Source organism: Marmota flaviventris, chromosome 9 (genome assembly GCF_047511675.1).
Source record: "Marmota flaviventris isolate mMarFla1 chromosome 9, mMarFla1.hap1, whole genome shotgun sequence".
NCBI lineage: Eukaryota > Metazoa > Chordata > Mammalia > Rodentia > Sciuridae > Marmota > Marmota flaviventris.
In genome coordinates this window covers 111,267,150-111,286,474 of record NC_092506.1, presented here as the reverse complement: position 1 = coordinate 111,286,474, position 19,325 = coordinate 111,267,150, and the positions used below count along the sequence as shown (strand labels likewise).

Sequence of the window (19,325 nt, the reverse complement as noted above, 5' to 3'; positions counted from 1 at the left end):
TGGATGGAAGTAGCTTATTTTTAGTCTAATGTTGATAAAGGTTTGACTTTGGTAGCATCTTAATTATCTGATAAAAGCCAGAGTCTTCTGCCTTGCTCACCTCTAATGTCGAATGCCTTCTGCTGGCATTAAAATTATTGCTATGACTCCAGAGAGAGAAACGAGAGATAGCAGCATTGTATTTCCGAGATGTGAATTAGAGTTTAAAGAGTCACTTGGTTTTGTTTAAACAAATTACAAAAATAATGGGTTGCCCTTAAAAGGTCTGTTTCATATATTGTTATCCTTCACTTGTGACACTCATGACAGTGCCTTTCCCCATATTATATCCTCCATTAGTTGCTAGAGGAGAAGAGGGATTCCTGAGGGTCCCATTGGTGCCTTTCCATTTTGTCCTTGAATGACGAACAGAGAAAGGATGAGGAAAAAAGTGGTCCAATGGACCTGTACTCTGGACTCAGGTGATAATAGAGGGTGTGCTGAAGAATATACTGGCTGATTGATTTATCAGTCAATTGGTTGACATAAAACCATTATCTCTGAATTCATATGGAGTTGAGGAATGAAAAAGGACCAGAAATTGAGATGTTGGTCCCCTAGAGGGCAGTGGGTATTCCTAAACACAGGGAGGAAAAGAAAAGAGCAGATGCAGACCTTCTGCCTGTGTAGGGGCAGGAGACACAGGGAAGCATGACACAACAGACTCTGTGGTTGACTGGGCCACCTTGCTCAGGTCACTTGTCCTCACTGGACTTCTGTGTCCTGCTATAAGATGAGGAGGCTGGGCCAAGTGACCTCTGAGGTTGCTTTGTTTTTAAACATTTCCTGAGCCTCTGGAGGCTGGAAACTCCACAGCTATGATTCCAAGCACAGCCAACTGCGACTCTTGATTCTGTAAACCTCTCTTCTCACAAAGAAAATGTGCCAGTTTAAGTATTTGAGGAAACATTTTGTAGGGCTGACCCAGTTCCCACATTAAGAAAATAATGCCCAAGCCCATATGGCTAATTCCTTCCCAAACTGTTTGTTTGCCATCATGCAGACCTACCCTGAAAATAAAGCGTCTAGTCAAGATTCAGAATCCAAATGGAGCAGAATGCAAATGAGTGAGATAATAGTGAAAAGCACATTTACTTTGAAAATTCTTCCGGGTGCCGTCACCAGCCACAGAGATGCCAATAGTGTTGAGTTTAAAACTATGCTGCTTTGTGATTCTAGCTTGTGATGTTTGCCATGAATAAGATGTACCTTTTGTCATGAGCCTTTCCTACTCCATGTTTGCACTCTTTTGCTTTGGCAGCACCTATCCTTGCCACAAGCATAGTCACAGAGCTGAAGTACCAGGATTTTCTAATGCATCCCAGGGGAAAGAACATTTGACCTCACTCTATACCATGACCTCTAAAACATGACCAAAAACAAGGTCAGGAGAGTTCAGGAAGCCAGATTGCTACTTTATCTTAATATCCTATCTGAAATTGATGCCATTTGGGAAAAAGAAAATGAGACAAAATGAAAGATTGACAGATGCTATCAAGACAGAGGGTTTAATGAGTGATGGTTGGGGATAGTTACTCTTGTTCACCTTGGTATATCAGATCTACACCAGAAGGGAAGATGTGGGCATTATTGAGTTAATCTTGATAGTTAAAACCACCAGGTTGGAGAAATAGGATTCCTAGGGAAATTTGTTTTGTTTTGTTTTTTCTTAATCTGGGGAGGTGAAGATGGGAAGTGACCTGGAGGTTCCAATCTATAACCTTGCTGATTGGATTAATATTATAATTTTATACCATGTTGTCTTTTATACTAGGTTGATGGCTAGTGCTTCTTTGCTTGAAAAAGCTTCCCTATCCAAGCACCCAGGTAGCTAAGTGAGGGATGTCATATTTGAGCATATGGATGAAGTGGACAGATGCTTTGATTCTTGCTCATCTGGAGGCAGCTGGTCTTTGAGTGTGTGGCGGAGTCCCAGAGGCCTTTGTGCTGGGGTGTGACTCATTCACCCCTCTGTGTAGCTTTTAGTAGGTTGAAAAATAATTTTCCACGAGCTGGTAATTATATAAAAATTGCTTTTGCTTTAAACAAGAATTATGTTTGAACCTTTTGAGCAAAAAGAAAAATGTACAGAGGGAATCATTAATTTTGAATAAAAACAGGTACTTTCCTGTAGCCAAGGAGGGAGGGAAATGTGAAATTGGTATTTTCTATAAACAGCACAGCATCGCTCCCTAATCTGTTTGCTTGATCTATTATCCATCACCTGCAAAGTTGAATGTCTTGTTTGGCCTGAATCTGACTTTTATTCTTTTCCCTCTACCTATTTTTTAAGGACTGTGTTATATGCATACCTCAGCCTTCATTTGCATCACATTAAAGTAAAACATTTTAAATTTCTTCACAGCAGAAGTAAATCTGACAGACTTTATGAAGCTATTATACCTGCAGGTATTTTATACTTTTAAAATACATTCTTGTCAAGCTATCTTAATTATATTATTATATGTACTTTTGAACTTGTATCCGCTATTCTATGATATATTACACTTTTGACAGAGACGTCCTAAAAAGCTACAATTTATACCCAAGTTAGTTGGCTGAACAAAGATGTATCTGTTATGGATTCTGGGGGGATCTGTTAATTTACACACTGGAATGCATAACCACTGTTGGAGCAGGCGGCTTTAATTTTCCATCCGGGTGATTACGGAAAGAGGATATGACCTCTGGGCTACTTAAGAACTTGATACCAGCCAATGAATGCTGGCCCTCACTTGGGCGTCTGGGAGGCCTCCACGGAGTCAGGCTAACTTTCGAACAACGACAGTTGTTGTTCAGGTATTATTCAGCACACCAAGAAAATGGAGAGCAGGCCAGTATCAAATTGACTTCCTCATTCATATTCAGCACCATTCAGGCAGTGCTGAGCAAGAAAGTGCCCACACACGGAGAGATGGAAACCAGGCGGGGCCAGGGCGGGATGGAAGAGGAGGGAGACTGAGAAAGAATCCTGAGCACTAAACAACTTTTTTTAAGGTATCAAGATCTCAGAGGGGGTTGATGTCGCTCCTCTCTGCATAAAATGCAAAGTAAGGGAACTATGGTCTGGGCAGCCCAATCAAATAGGGGAATTCCCTGAATGACTCCAGAGCTTTGCTCCCTGATGGCAAGGTGTTCAAGTGGTGCCAGTTCCGTGGAGGTGGGCCCTGGAGGGTTCTTCGTCCACTGATGTCTCCAGTGTCCATGCCCTTGATGAGACCTGTGCGATGAAGGCAGAGCTAGTTTCTGTTCTAGGCACACAGGGCTCTCTGTGCTGGGCTCATTTATAAATGATGTGACAAGGGGATTGCCTGATTTGTTCTTTCTTCCTTCCTAATATATGGGCTGAACCCAGGATTAGAGCTGATAGAAGATGCTCTGCATGCCCTGAGTGGCAACACACAACTATTTGGGGAATAGGTTATTCCTGAAGGGTCCATTTGGACTGTTTTAGGCATCACCTGCTTCTTTTATCAAAGAGGTTCCATGCATGTTCTTGATGTTTGCTTCTTGCTCCAGAACCCACTCCAAGCCAGTTTTCAGGGCCTGGGCAGCCCTGCTCATCTGGAAAAATAGGCTTCATACAGCTTAAGGTCAAGTGGAACAGTTTTGGTCCCATCTCTCTCTGAGATATGGTGGTGGGGGGATTAATCCCCATTGCCTAAGCAGAGAATGTACATCCCAGTTCCCACCACACACATGGTATGGCCTATGCCCTACCATGCCTGCAAGCCCCTTTATTCCCTACAGAGCTTCACATTTGGTGGGCAGAAAGCCAAGGCCTCAACTGAGCATCTACTTTGGAGGTAGGTGGTGGTCGATGATGTGTGCCAGCAGGTGCTCTGGGCAGCTCTCCTCCTTTGTCACAGCAGGAGGTGGACTGCCTCAAGGCCTCCTAGAGTTCCTGCTCATATGCTTGCTGCTACCTTCCTAGATGATCTGTGCAAATAGATGCAGACTGTGAGCAGAATTGGAAGAGAGGTCAGAGGGAGCATCTGTCCACCCAATTTGGCGCCTGCCAAGCCTGGCAGCTGAAGGGCATGGTGAAGCCAGGAGGTCCTGCTGTTGGGTTGGTGGCATGGGCTGGCCAGGAGCCTACATTCTACCAAGTCATTTGCCTCTTACAGTGTGCCCTCTGATTTATCCCTAGAGGTTATCTGAGCTTGCATCTCTAAAGGCCGGAGATGGAAGCCTCATGGAGAGCTTCCAGCTTCAGTTTAACATTTTGGTTCTGCTCCAGGCATGTTGGGGTGTTGATTCATTTGACAGGATGAAGCCTCTAGCTGCCTTCAGTATGGAAAACCAGTCTGGCTCAGGTGCCACCTTTGATAATTATATCCTTAGCAATAGTCTACTGTCTTCTGGATCAACTGTGAAGCGGATGTTGCAAGCTGCTCTAGTATCACAAGGAGGGTGTTCAATAGGGTCGTACCTCTACAGAATGGAGAAGGACAAAAGTGATAGAATATGAGGCTGGAGTAGAGGGAATGCATGCTGTAACTTTGGACTATGGATAGGAGTCCTGCTGAGATATAACCATCTGTGCCACACACTATCCCACACTTCTTCTAATTATCAAGTGTCTTTATCCCCAGTTTCAAAGGAGTTACCAGTCTTCCCATGGACCCAATGAGCTTTACTCAAGATCAGAGGACTCTTTAGGGACATTTGCAATGGATTTCAGCAAGTATGCTCATAAGACTATTTGAAAGTCACTTAGGGCAAGTGCAACAGAATAAATAAAATAACAAATCCATTACAAGGCCCTAGTGAGCTCTGTCTTTGGGATTGATCATCATCTTGGAAGCCAGAGAAAGGTACAGGGATGAGCTTGCCTTTGGACACAAGGCTTTCTGCTTAGTAATCTAATGGAAAGAAAATCCGTTGAGCACCATTCTGTGCAAGGGTCTTATAATAAAGACTCAGTGTAACACAGCCCCTACTTTCAAGGACTTTATGATCCTAGTTGGGAGTGGCACAAAGAAGGGGGTGGATCAGCCAGAATGAGTGTTCCATGGGGAGAAAAGAACCTGTAGGCTGTGCTGAATCTAGATGTTGGGAGTGAGTTGACCTGGTTTACTATATCTGAGCAGGGCTCATTTGGACAATTTGAGGAATCTATTATCAAATATGCATATGTCTACAATTAGTAAAGACAACAATGTCTTACTTTAGTTCCTTCCAGAAATTAACTCCATAATTCCAGTGCCAATGATTCATGTGGGAGGTGATCCCTGGAGACACCGCAGGAGACTGAGGAGGAAAACAGGGAGGGGAGACAACCAGTAAAAAGTTCATTACTGGCAAGTCACCACTGTAGCAGCCAGACTTCATTCTACACAGAACAGACTTCAGAATCATCCCAAACAAGGGGCAAAGAAGCGGAGTGTTTATCTATCACTCCCATCTATAATTGGTTGAAAGCCACTTTTCAGGTATTAACTCCCAAGCCTACTACTTTGTCCTCCTAGAAATAGATACCCATATTCATCATAAGCAGATTTCTAGATGTAGATGCAATAGAAAGAATGTTTACATATACTTCCATTCGTATGTTGAAATCTAACCCTCAAGGTGGTGGTATTAGGTAGGAGCAAGGTTTTTTGAATGTCATGAGGATGGAGCCCTCAAGAAAGGGATTAATGACCTTGTAGAAGAAACCTCCTGTAGCTCCCTCCCACTTCCACCATGCAAATACAGAGGTGAGGAGAGAGAGCTGCGCATGGACCAGGAAGTAAACCCTCATCCATCTGCCTCAATCTTGGACATTCCAGCCTCCAGAGCTATAAGAAATAAATTTCTGTTGTTTATAAGCCATCCAGTCTATGCTATTCCATTTTAGCAGCCCACATAGACCAAGACAGTAGAGCTGAACCCTGTTCTAACTAAGGCTGGGCATCAATGGCATCAAAGACAATGGATGATCAAATCACACATATGATAACATGTGTGTAGAACTTCCACTGTGCACTCTACTCTATCAGACTTCACCCTTCTGACCAACCTATAAGAAAGACTGAGCAAGTGCCAGCTCAGGAGCCATCAAGAATAGTGGCAAAGATTTATTAGACACTAATCCCACCATGACATAGTCACTACAGAGGGAGAGTCATTCTCTTTCTCATGACTTTGAGCCTCATCTTCTCTCCACCTAGTCCAATGTCACCCATCCTCAAAGCTCCACTGGACCCACCTTCTCCTGAAGCTGTCTTCAAGCCATGCTATTGAGCTGCATCGACCTGCAGGGCCCTATAATCATCTCCCTTTCTCATGCTCTGTTCTCATCCAGGCCTTCTTACTTTACTCTCTGTTGGATATTTCTCCAGTTGGAACTTTGCCATCTTGCTAACAAGAAGGTTTTCAATTCTCCCCATCTTCTCTATGCCTAGTATGCAGTAGTACATGCTTAATGTTCATCTGATTGATTTATTCAAAATAGTCCAATATGAGATTTTCTTGATGAGAGACTGGTTATTCTCATCCACCCTACCCTCAGCCTTCCCTGAAAGCTGTCTTAGGCCTTTCCATAATGAGGAGAGAAAGAGAAATGCATGAGTCTGGGAACTGTCCGACCAATCAATGAATGGTCAAGTTTATATTGAATGCCTATTGCATATCTAGCTCTGAGATTATGTGCTGTAAGGGATACAGATATATAAGACTTGCATGGCATCCTTGGGGAGTCCATAGTTTTATTGCGGAACTAAACTAAAACCTAAAAATCAATTACCTTAGAAGTAATACTGGACTGAGAGGCAGTAAAAAATAGTGGTTAAAGGCTCATAAAAAAAAAAAAAGGCAGAAAGTCTGAGTTCAGATTCTGGCCAAGTTACTTGCATCCTAGCTGAATATAGTTTTAAATAATTACCCAAGACAGGCTGAGCCTCCATTTCCCCCATCTGGAAACACTAACAGCACATCCTGGTAAGTTTACTATGCGAGCAGAAAGAGGTATTGTGCATAAACCACACGGCACTCAGCAGTCCCATTCCTTGAAATGTATTAGTATCATAATGTAATATTATTATTATCTTTTATCTAGTTCGAGTCATTGCTGGCTCAAAGCACCATGGAAGTTTGGGGATATGAATAAGCAGGCATGTCTGGCTTGGTCACAGTGGGAGTCAGGTTGGTCTTGGAAAGAATTTTATCAGTGGGAGAGAAGGGAAAGAGTAGCCCAGGCTGAAGAACAACATGGGCAGCTTGGTGACTAATGCATGTAGGATATGGCACCGTGAGTCACCTGGATCCACAGGAGAGTTTAGGTTTAGTGTGAAGAGAGTCAGGAATATAGATCCTGAGGTCCTGGCATGGCTGGAAAGGAATGACTCAATTTCCCTTAGGAAAGGTTTTTGGTACTTACATGAGGAATAGTGTGACAATGGTAAAGATTCAAGAAGACAAATCTTATCAGGGTCCAGGATGGATCCAATTGCAAGGATCTGCAAAGGAGGAGACCACACAGGCTGTGGGGCTGGAGCTCCTCTGCCTGCCCAGGACGGATAGAAAGGGAAGTCATATCTCTTTGTGAGACACAAACCACTGTCCTCTCATTCTCTTTCTTTTTTAATACTGGGCAGCCTTTGACTTCTTCTTAGCATTTAGACAAGAAATAAAACCCAGCCCACCTCCTTCCCTCCATTGCTCTCCTAGGATCCCAGTCCTGTTACACAACGGAAGCATGCATATTTCTCTTTCTTCTCTTTTTGTACTCCAAAGACAGGCAGACATTGGTAAATCACTGTAGCAGGCTTTAAATGATGTATGAAATGAAAAATCTCTTCTCTGTGTATTGGGAGCCTCCTACCTAGCCATGGGCAGTCTCTGTTGGGCTGGCTACTGTATTATTCAGCTCCAAGGAGGCAGCTGGAAACTCCATGGAGGTGAGAATCCTGGGATCACAAAGAAAAACAAAGTTAAAATTAAAAAAAAAGAAGAAGAAAAATATCTACTCTCTCTGGCTCTTGCCTTTTTTTTTTTTTAATTTCTGTTGAAATGTTTTAGAAAGGAAAACTTTTTCTGTTCTGTATGCATGTTTTTCCCACCCAAATCCATGTTCTCATTAATTTCATCATTCACAGCAAAGACTTTGCCAAACATTTTAGGGTCCTGTACAATTGGGAGTATTTTTGAACATTTCTCAATGACCCTCTTTAGTTTGGCCCCCTCCTTGTGAGGAGGAATGTCCATTGTGGTCAAGGTCTGCCAGACATCGGTGATGTGTCAGTCTACATCAGCTCCCCATTCCAGGGAATACTGCAGTGGGGTCCTGCAGGGCTCACAGGCACAGAAGATAACCTGGGTCAGCTTTAAGAAACCCATTAGACCTATTCCACAGTATCTTCTGATTGCAGACTAAACACATCAATGGCCCACTCTGCAAACACTGTCGGTACAGAAAGCAGCAGGCAGCCTTGACTCAGAGCGGCTGCCTCTTGCACATCAGACTGCGCTACAAATAGACTGAGAGCCTCCTTAGTCTGCAGGGAGGGCAAGCTTGATCAATTTGCTTTTAGCCGATGAAATAATCATTGACGTTTAGACAGACTTCTAATCTTGGCTCAGAGGAGTCAAGAGGCATTTTAGCTGCAGATGGTAAACGGGTTCATACAGGGATATTTTTAGCAATGTGGCCTGGGGGCAGAAGGGGAAGAGGCCTTGGGATCCAGGAAACTGGCGGGACCTGGAGCTGTGTCAGTGCCTGGAGGCATGTCACATAATTCCCCGAACCTTATCTCAGGTGTGTGTCCTGGGTTTGTTCACACATGTGCACAGGAAGGGGCTCTATGCTAGGGGTGTGGAATCATAAACACAATGTGCACATTCTCTGTGCCTGAACAGGAAAGTGAATAAAAGAATGTGCATAAGAAGCTTGGGAAGGACTTTGTGGTTGGTACGTGCAGTAATGGAGAAGAAGGGCCCAGGGTGGACCAGTATGCCTGGATTTGAATCCCAGCTCCATGAGTTTCAGCGGCCTGTACTAGAGGAAATTTATTTCTGCTCTTCTTGCAGGAGAAGATGTGGCAGATTGATGTGAAGTATGTAGAAATATAGTCTGCTCAAGACCACATCACATATAGTCAGCTCCAGTCTCATGCTTGCTTCTAAAAGGAAAGGCTCAATTTACCTTCCCGGGCAGTAAGAATCATGGAACTCGGTGGACCTCTCAGTGGATGCTCTCACCTCCAATTATGTGGTAATCACATGTCATTGTGGCCAGGCAGACCATAAGCCCTTCTGACCTCACACCTGCTTTTTTCCAGATTGCACAGAGGAAAGGGGAAACAAAATGCACCATTACTAGCATTCTTAGGATCATGTTGGAAGCCACTATCCCTTATGCAGAAGATAGAGATCCTGAAATGGAGTAAGAGACTGGGCTTGAATGAGTACCTCTCTGGGATTCAGTTTCTTCATCTATTAAATGGAATAATAATCTTACTTTATAGACTTCACTTCTTGTGAAAAGTTGATCAGGTAAGGGCTTTTATACACTTCAATGAGCCCTAACTTTGTAACATGTATTGTCTTGTCAGACCCTCTCTTCAGCCAAGTCAACTTCAGCTAGGAAGCCTAGAGAAGAGGGAGGAAGAGAGAAAGAGCATCCACTTTATTACATGTCATCTGAACCAACCTGGCTGTCAGGGGGTTAACAATGTGCAGCTAGATTACAGGTCCATGAAGAACTTGCTCCTCCCCCCCCCAACACCTACTTTGCAGCTTCCCTTTGTTATGGGAGCTTTGGCAAGGAGAGAGGCAGGGTAGAGGAACAGCAGCCACATAGGGTTTCCCAGAAACTAATAAATCCAACTTTATATAACTTCACTGACTTAACTTGTCTTCCTCTCTTCTCTCTACATTACTACACATATCCACCTGCATGTACACATACGTGAGCATGCATACATGGGGCATGCACACACACACACACACACACACATACACACACACACATACCTGGAACCCTGACATGGGTCTCACTGTCTTTTTTCTAAGGCAGCCAGGAAGAAGAGGCTGGGATCTCAGCGAACAACAGCAGCTGAGCAGTCTTCTGTCTTCCCCACAGGTAGCAGGTTCCAAACCAGCAGCCCAGGTGCTGCAGAAACACCTCCATACTTTGTTCCACACCTCCACATAGGGGAAGAAAGAGAGGAGTCTGCAGCAGCCAGCCATCAGCAAAAGCTGCTGACAGCCTTTCAGAGGGGAGGGAGAGAACAGGAAGGGGTGGGCTGGTCCCTAACCATCACACTTCCTAAGCCTTGAATTAACGCCTTGTCACTCACAGCTCAGATCTCCCTGTGCTGGCTGTCATGGCCGTGGAGCAGGTGTGATGCTCAGGCTCTCCGTGGTCAGAGAGCTACAGCAAGCGACTGCCAGCGAAGCTCCCACTCTCTCTGCTTCTTGAGTGCCTGGCAGTGCAGATGGACAGTGCCTCAAGGGTCTGCCCTGTCAAATGTATCACTCTCTGGCAGACTGATCTCTCTGTACCTGTTCTGTCTCTCAGAATCATAGGATGTCAGAACTGGAAGGGAACGTCAGTGTTACCGAAGGAATGAGACCCAAATAGAGTCATGGTGGGAGTGGCCCATAGTAACTAGGGAAGCCAGATGTCCTGACTCCTGGTGCAGGGCTTGCTCTGTTACCTCCCCATGGAAAGCACTGAACCTCTTCTTTGTTCAGGGCTGCAAACTGTCAAGGAGGGACTGAGTCCCTTCCGAAGCCTGCTGCTCATGTGCCCATGCATGTTAAACTAGCGCACTGGGTATCTGCTCAGATGGTTTCTGATTTACCCAGTGGAAGAAAAGCAGTTCCCAGGAGGAATGGAGTTTTTGTCAATACCCACAGCAGAGGGCTGGCTTGATTTCCAGTAAGAGTCAGTGAAGCTGGGAAAATTACTCATTACAATTTTATTGATATTCACTTCACTCTGCAAGTGACGTGGGATGGTTCTGACAGGATATCTTAATGGGACTGGCTAAGAATCCATTTGGGTTAATGGGGCTGAAGAGTAAAAAGGGCTCAACAGCATCAGCCCCATTACCCAAGCATCTCCTGTGTTTTCAGAGGCATACAACACATGAAGAGTGACCAGCATGATGCTGGCGGCAGAACTGCCACTCAGGACCTTCACAGGTGTCTTTTCTGTTCCCTTCCCCTGTCACCTGGATAGCTTTGAACTTCTTCACTCAACAGTGGCTTCATAGATCAGGACTACTCACTGCCAAGAAGGGCAGGAGCTAGATATGCCCCTGTCCAAGACATGTGACTGTGAGCCACACCCATGTGCAGGAAGCTAGTCTGATACTGAAGGTCTAGAAACAGGCACTAGAGCTCATTGTACAGGGAGATGTCTTATCACCTGGTACAGTCCAGATATCTATGGCAGCCTGTTGTATGGACACGCCCCGAGCACTAGACCCAGAGAAACAGTCCACACTCAACTCCAGACTCAGGCAGAGAATGCATGACTGAGCAGTTTGATGTGGATTTTTTTTGACTGACAGACAAGACTCCAATATACAAGCACACATTTCAGGAACTCTCTGTGATTTGCAAAGGGCTGTCCCATACACAGTTCCATTTGATTCTCATTGATAGCCTGAGAAGTAGAGTCAGAGACATTTCTGTGAATGCCCTGTGTTGGTCAGTTGCCAGTTTGAGTCCATTCCCTGCGCTTCTCTTACAAACTACACTGCCCCAAATTCCTTGCCAACTGGATTCTGTGTAGATTCAGCCAATGGAAGGTACCATCAGGGTTTAGAGGGTAGAGAACTAGAGAGGTGTGGTGAAGTAACCAGTTAATCCTCTGTGTCTACTCTGGGTGGCCTCTCAGAGAGTCATTGTGTCTCCTAGGTGGTCTTAGTTCCCACAGGGCAGTTTTTGCTCCTGAGTTCAGAAAACGCCACTTCCTTTATTGGTGCCTCCAGCCCCCGACAGGCTGCTCCCTATTGCCAGCCTCTCCCCTGATTCTCAACCCTGGTTCTCATTCTCCCTGCTAGACTAACTGCATGGCTCTGTATTCCTGACAGCAGCCTCAGTGGTACATTCCCCCAAAATGATAAACCCAGGCCTCAAAGGAGGTAAATTGATTTGCCCATGGAAATGCAACTACTGAGTCCTGTGTCCTTAGCACAAGTTTTCAAACTTCCAAAACTCTGTACTTTGTGCTACCCATGTGAGGGCATAGAAAATGAATATCTCAATTAATATAGACTCAGGAAAACCAAGGAGGAAAACACAGCCACAGAGCAAGGGAGCACAGTAGAAGAATTCCTTTTCCATTGGGAGCCTTGGGCTTTGCAGAAGAGATGGAATGTGAGCTGGGTGGGAGGTGAATAATCTAATGTTGATTAGAGTAAAGGAGGTGGCATTGCTTAAGCCACAGAGAAGGATGAATAGTCCTACGCTTCATCCTTCTCTACACTTCCTAAGCTTTGCATCCTCTTTCCCTTGGACCACAGAAGTAAGCTCCTCTCTGGCCTGCCTGTTCATTCTCCTCCCCATTGTTAGAAAGAGTCTCTAAAACAAACCATCCTTCTGCCTTTGACAATTCCCCAGGGTCAGCTCCTAGACCCTGAATCCTAGGGCCCTGACAATCTGGCTCCTCTGCCATCACACAGCATTCTGTCTAGCCATATCTGATCATGCACTTCTTTCTTTGCTCATGTTCTTCCCCCTGCCTGGAACACCCTTCCTCCTTTCTTCATTCAGCAAATTCTCTCCCATCATCTCTTAAATCATATCTCTTCTGTAACTTTTCATAGCTCCTTTGAAACATAAATAGAGGCACTATTCTGTGTGCTCTCAGACCCATTTCCCAGCCTTCTACTGAATTGTATCAGATTATCCAATCATTATGCAGTCATACATTAGTTCCAACACTCCAGGAATTCCCAGTTTGGTTAGCGTTAACTAGTCTTCCATATTCCTGGCACCAAACACCAGGCAACTGGCACATCATGCATGCTTGTTAAACGTATGTTGTTTTGAAATGAATTCCAATGACATTCCCCCTCCTCATCTCCTTCCTCTCCTTGATCCCTTTCCTGAAATCCCTCTACTTAAACTGTCAGTCAGAAATGCCTGTCCCATTTCATAATGTGCTGGGCTTTTTCAGAAGCATCTGTACAGCTGGATGATAAAAATGATAGGAATGCAGAGTAACAAGTAGCATAGGTTGTGTTTCTCACACAACAATATATTGTCAGAGTTAGCATAGCTATCAAGGTGAAGAACAGCAGAGAAGAACTCAATCAGAAAGAAATTCCAAGAAAAGAAAATTCTATATTCTACTGAGATCTATAGAGAGGGTAAACAGGGGTGGTAAAAACAAAAACAGCAAGACTAGGGTGAAGGTTGATGCTGTTAACAAGCAATCTAATTTCTATAACCTCTTGATTCATCCTCTTTTGTCTTCTCCAGCTTGGTTCATTTGATTGTTGCTTTCTCTCTCAAGGAGCTGGACTCCCCCCTTAGGGAGAAACATATTTCCACAACTGTTTCTCCTCTGGATCCAGTTACAGTTTACTCTTTAATGGCAATTAGATTTATATGTTTTGGTCAACATTTCATGTCTTTTTTATGTGTACTTATGTGTGATTTCTCTCATTCAGTCATTATTGAGCTCCTCAAGCTCAGATGCCCTTGGGGTCATCCTTTCCTTCTCTTCCTCTTAGCATGGCTTCTGCCTATCCTTTGGGATTGCTGTCCACTATCTAGTCCAAATGCCTCTTCATCTTCAGAAAGCATTATATAGCACAATGGTTAAAAGTATAGACTGGAGGTGAGCATGGTGGCACACACCCCTACCCCCAGCCACTTGAGACTCTAAGGGAAGAAGATTGCAAATTTGAGACCAACCTGAACAACTTAATAAATCCCTTTCCCAAAATTAAATATATTTTTTTCCACATATACATATATATCTACACAAAGATGTATAGATGTGTGTGTGTGTGTGTGTGTGTGTGTGTGTGTGTAGAGAGAGAGAGAGAGAGAGCACTTATTGGTACAGTGCTTACCTAGCATATGCAAGGCAATGGATTCCATCCCCAGTGCTTAAAAAAAAAAAAGTGTAGACTGGAACCAGATTGCCTGGGTTCTAATCTATTTTCAATTGTTATCATGATTTTCACCTACAGACAGCCTATGCTCCTCTCCCCTTCAATTCTGAGGGCCAGGGACAGGACTCCTATTTCTATGATGTGTTAGAAAATCTCCTTTATAAGGCTCTATCTACAAAGGAAGCTCAGCAATGATCTACTGTCATCCTTGCAGAACTTCTTTAGGAAGGTGTTTGTGCCTTGGCAGCTCATTGGGTCAATTGGAGGGAAATCAGAAGCCCCGCGTGTAGCTTGGGTCCTCCTTCAGTGACTGACAGCTCCTCATCAGGGCCCCAGCCAGGAGCTGTGTGGCAGCCTTGTTTAAACTGTGCTTGCCTCTGTAAGTATTCTTTTCCCCAGGAAAAACCACAGTCCCTTCTAGCAGCCAGACATCTAGCTAAACAATGTCCTGCCATTCTAGCCATAAATAGAACTCCAACTGAGATGGCTGTGAGGACCGTCTTCCCCTTGGTGTCATTTTGCAGAAGACCCTGCCTGTCAGCTCTCTCTTTGCAGAGCTGTTTGCATGTCCTCCAACACAACCAGGCCTGTCCCCACTCCTCCTTCTCAGATTCTCACAGTCCAAGCAAAAAATAACACACAGAGATACACACACAGAGAGAGAGAGAGAGAGAGAGAGAGAGAGAGAGAGTCAGTGTTGTTGGCTTCTTATAAGATCAAAGCCAAAGTATGAGTCTGCCTTATGGATGACAGATGAAGATTCACATTGGATGTGTGTGTGTGTATGTGTGTATGAGAGAGATTGATAACCTCTTAGGAGGTCAGAACTGAGTATTAATCTCCTTCACCAATGACAAACAGCACCCAGTGGCAAGCAATATGCACCTTGCCACGTCATCCCACCCTTTCTACCCCTCCCGCACACCCGCTGCTCAGCCCTTATGATAGGTCTGTAGTATATTAAGAGAAAAGACACATTTGGCAGTACTAATGTCTGCTGTTTAAGCCCTATTGCTTCATCGAACCTGGCCTCTTATAATCACAGACTGAAGCTGCCATCAACACGATGGGCATCCTCCTTCAAGGTTAATGAGAGAAAAGCTCCTCTGGATGAATCTAGCCCATGTTTATGTATTTCTCTGCCATGACATGAGAGCTGAGATGGACCCAATTTCTTCCCAGCAGGAGCCCACAGTTGTATTTCTCTGGCTTTCACACATGAGCCTCCTGGCTTGTTCAGCTGGGGTGGTTTGTGTGGAAAGTGGATCCCTGGCTGGGATCCAGTGCATTAGAGTTGTGTGTCTATTGTGTCTTTCATCTTCAGCATGAGCACCGTACCCTTTTGCTCTCTGGGCCGCCGATGCAAGTTAATTTTTCTGGGATGTGTGTGAGAGGGGCAGTGAGGGCATCCTTTGAGTCCTTCTGGAAGCCTTCCATGGCCTCCAGTCCCTTCCTGTCCTTGTCCTAGTCACGTCCCAGGCAGCTGGTGAGCCCAGCCTCATTCTGCAGCCTGAGACTCTCCTCCCACTTACACCTGCTACCTCCCTTGGAATCAGGCAAGGGATAAGGATGGAAACCTGTCAACTCTGCTTCTGAGAGAAGTGACCATCCAGAAAATGCCTGTCTAAGGTCACATTCCCAAAGGCAGACCCTGAGCAAGGATTGCTGGGAGAACCAGGAAGGAGAAAGGGAAGCAAAATAGAGATGACGGGGAAGAAGCCAAGCAAGAATGTGATTTTAAATTGTGCCCCATTCTCAGCTTGATCCTGCAGGGAAGCTCTGGAATGCAAATTACACACTGGAGTTGATCTGGCTCTCAGCAAACACTCATCCTCCCATGCTAGTCATTGGCTAAATAAACTCTCAAGCAGTTCCCATTCTGTGCAAGTCAGGGCAGAAGTGGTGCAAAGCTGCAAGTAGGGCCACAGGGCAATAGCTTAGAGTCCCCTGTGTAGGCCATTAGAAGCAGAGCAGGGGATGAGGCAGGGGGTGACAGTAGGACCAATGGAAGAGATGCATGGGGTTGCATGGAGCACCAATAGTATTCCCTCTACCCAATGGCCTCACAGAACTTCAGGTCCCTCAGTGCAACTGGAGGGTGCCGATATGTATACCATGACATCACTGTGAGAACAAAAGGCCATCACAAAGGACAAATGATCCACCACCCTGCAGGTGCACATAAATGTTAATCTCTTCTTTTCCATATTCCTGTCAGCTTTCCTGCCTCCTGTGGACAGTTCCACTCAGTTAAAAACCCAAATTCTCATGCTATGCAAAATGGGGGGAAATCAAAATTTTATTAAAACAGAATATAGATGCACTGAATCTGAGTGTATATGTATATATCCAGTTAGAAAAAAAAATATTGCTAGTAGTGGTTATCTCTGGGTACTGGGATTATGGGTGATTTTTCACTTTATCTTTAGATTTTTATGAGTTTCCTACCATAAGCAAGTGTAATTTTTATGTTGAAAAGTTACTTTAAAACACCAAGGCTTAGAAAGATCAAGTAGTTTAATTAAATACTGTGAGAAAAAACTTAAAGGCCATCTTGTCTTCACTTGTTCCCAATTCCTACATTTAGATACAGAGGCAAAGTTGTCAGGTAGCTAGATGTTATCTTTGGTTCATAATTCCTATCCTAGTTTTTTTTTTTGTTTTTTTTTTTTTTTTACATTTTAACAGAGATCGTGGTGAATAGTATGACTGAAATAAAATTAAATGGCTTTCAGACCACAGAATTTTCAAGCACCTGTACTATATTAACATATGTTTTTTCTAGAGAGAGATAAACCGCAAAGTGCCTGGCATTGGGACCCTTTCCATGGAGCACCTGAGGAACTTTTATCCCAGGAACCAACTTTGGAAAATACCAGCCTTAAGACAAAGAGAACCCTGAATAGCACTTGGCATAAGGCATTAAATAAATTTAGCTGAAATTTAAAAAAAAAGACAAAAGGAAGGAGTGGGGCTCCCAGGTGCTCATTCAGGGGATATTTGGGGAAAGGGACATCTTTTGGTGTCTCTGAATCTCCCCATGTGAGACCTGCAGGGCCCACAAACCCTCTCTCCCCTTACAACCTAGACCAGGTCCAGGAAAGCCCAGTCCTGATGGATGAGCCTAGAGATGGTGCTGGGAGGGAAGATAGCCCAGGCCACCCTCCACAAATATGGGCTGATGCAGCCATGTCCAACATTAGTTTTCACCCAAGGGTGGCCAGAGACACTCTGGAGTTTGATCCTGAGGACTGGAAAGGCTGGTAGTAGGACTGATCGGAGAGCCTGCCCCCCTTGGCAGTCAGCCTTGGCCTTCAACAGCTCCACCACAAATGGGGGGTCTAAGGCTATTCATCATAAACTAGTTCTGAGATGTAAAATATCAAATTTGGAAAATAAGGTTGCAAGATGGGCCTTGCTGACAGCAGTTTCCCTGAGAGACTTTATAATACCCCAATGAAGTGTCCAAGCTCCTACGCAGATTGCCCCTAGGATAAAGCCTGCTCCATTCTGCTCCAGACTCTCCCCTGGGGCTGACCAGTGCCTCAGACTCCTCTGTAACATGGGCATTGCTTGGAGACCATGAAGAATCTACTACTATGGAGGATTGTTTAAATGAGGGCTGTCCATAGTTACAAATGAAGAGAAAGCTCGAAATGTCTGAAGAGGAGAAATGGGAACTTTTGTGCAATGTTGGTGGAAATGGAAAGTGGTGTAGCCATTATAAAATAGTATGGCTGTTCCTCAGGAAATTAAACCTTGAATTATCACATGGTCCAGCAATTCTACTTCTACATATTTACCCCCCAAAAATTGAAAGAAGGGATTCCTTCAGATATTTAAACACCCATGTTTATAGCATCATTATTCACAAGAGCTAAAAGGTGGAAGCAAACCAAGTGTCCAGGGATGGATGAGTGGATAAACAAATATTTCATACCATGTAATATTATTTGGCCTTAAAAGGAAAGGAAATTATGATACATGCTCCAACAGAGATGAACCTAGAGGACATTATGCCAGACACAAAACAACAAACACTGTGTGATTGCACTTATAAGAGGTGCCTAGATTAGCCAAATTCAGACACAGAAAATACAAAGGTGGTTGCCAGAGCCAGGGGAGGGGAGATGGGCAGCTACTGTTTAACAAGTACAGGGTTTCAACTAGGAGGGTGAAAGAGTTCCAAAGACAGATGTTGGTGATGGGTGCACAGAGGTGCATATTTACTTAATGCCACTGAACTGTACAATTAAGAAATGATTAAAATGATAAATTTTATGTTGATATATTTTGACACACACAAAAAATGTATCAACCATTAAAAACAAAAATAGAATTTTTTAAAATGAAAAATAGAAATGGATGACAAGAATTGAGGCCGTGTGTTAGGAGGGACTTTAGTACTAGGAAAAGGTTCACAGTCAAGGCTGGAAAGGCTTTTTCCTTGAATATTTTAAAAGGAGACTTCTATGAGACGATTCATGTGCATTTTTTGTTGATGTAGAGGGTTGGTGATTAACCTTGAGATCGGTCACCGTGTATTTATTTTCTGCTTCACTATGAGTATCATTAAGAAAGATTGAGAAATGCATTCTTCACCTCTGAAACATGAAGTTCCTGTCATATATTTAGGATGAAATATAGAGAAAAGTTTACTGCAAAATGGGTCCAGAGATTTTGAAAGGCATTCAAGTAACTTTCAAGCTTGCGTAAAAATTATTTTGAAAATTATTTTTACAGAATTGTTGCAACTCCTTAAAACCATATGCATAGTGACAAAACTTGCCTGAAGCTTAGGTAGATGTGAAGAGCTGTCTTAGACTGATGAGGCCGTGGGTGGATGTTTCTTGAATTTCAATTTCTTTTGTGGCATCAAATATTGTTTTAATAATAAGAAAAATTGACAAAATTGTAAAAATAAGATTTGAAAAACTAAACCCATGAAAAGCATATTCAGACTGACATCACTTCTTTTACCCATTGAAAAAACCCAGATATGAGGGTGGAGTTACATAAAAGCAGAATGCACTGCTTATTACAAATGAAAACATTCTCCTCCTATTAAAAAGAGACTCAAATTAAGGCCACAAGATAACTCCATGAGATGGCAGCTCACAGAATCAATAAAACTCCAGTTTGTTTGGAAAGCTAAGTTGCCTATATGCCAAAATACATATTTTGTAAATTGCTTAATTTACATTTGAAAGGGCCCGATCTTAA

General features: G+C 43.8%; 1 protein-coding gene across 1 annotated transcript in view; it reads left to right on the top strand.

Moving 5' to 3' along the window:
• Positions 1 to 19,325, top strand: part of Kirrel3 (kirre like nephrin family adhesion molecule 3) — a 547,920-nt gene that overhangs the window by 120,666 nt on the left and 407,929 nt on the right. The gene's annotated exons all lie outside the window — the stretch shown is intronic.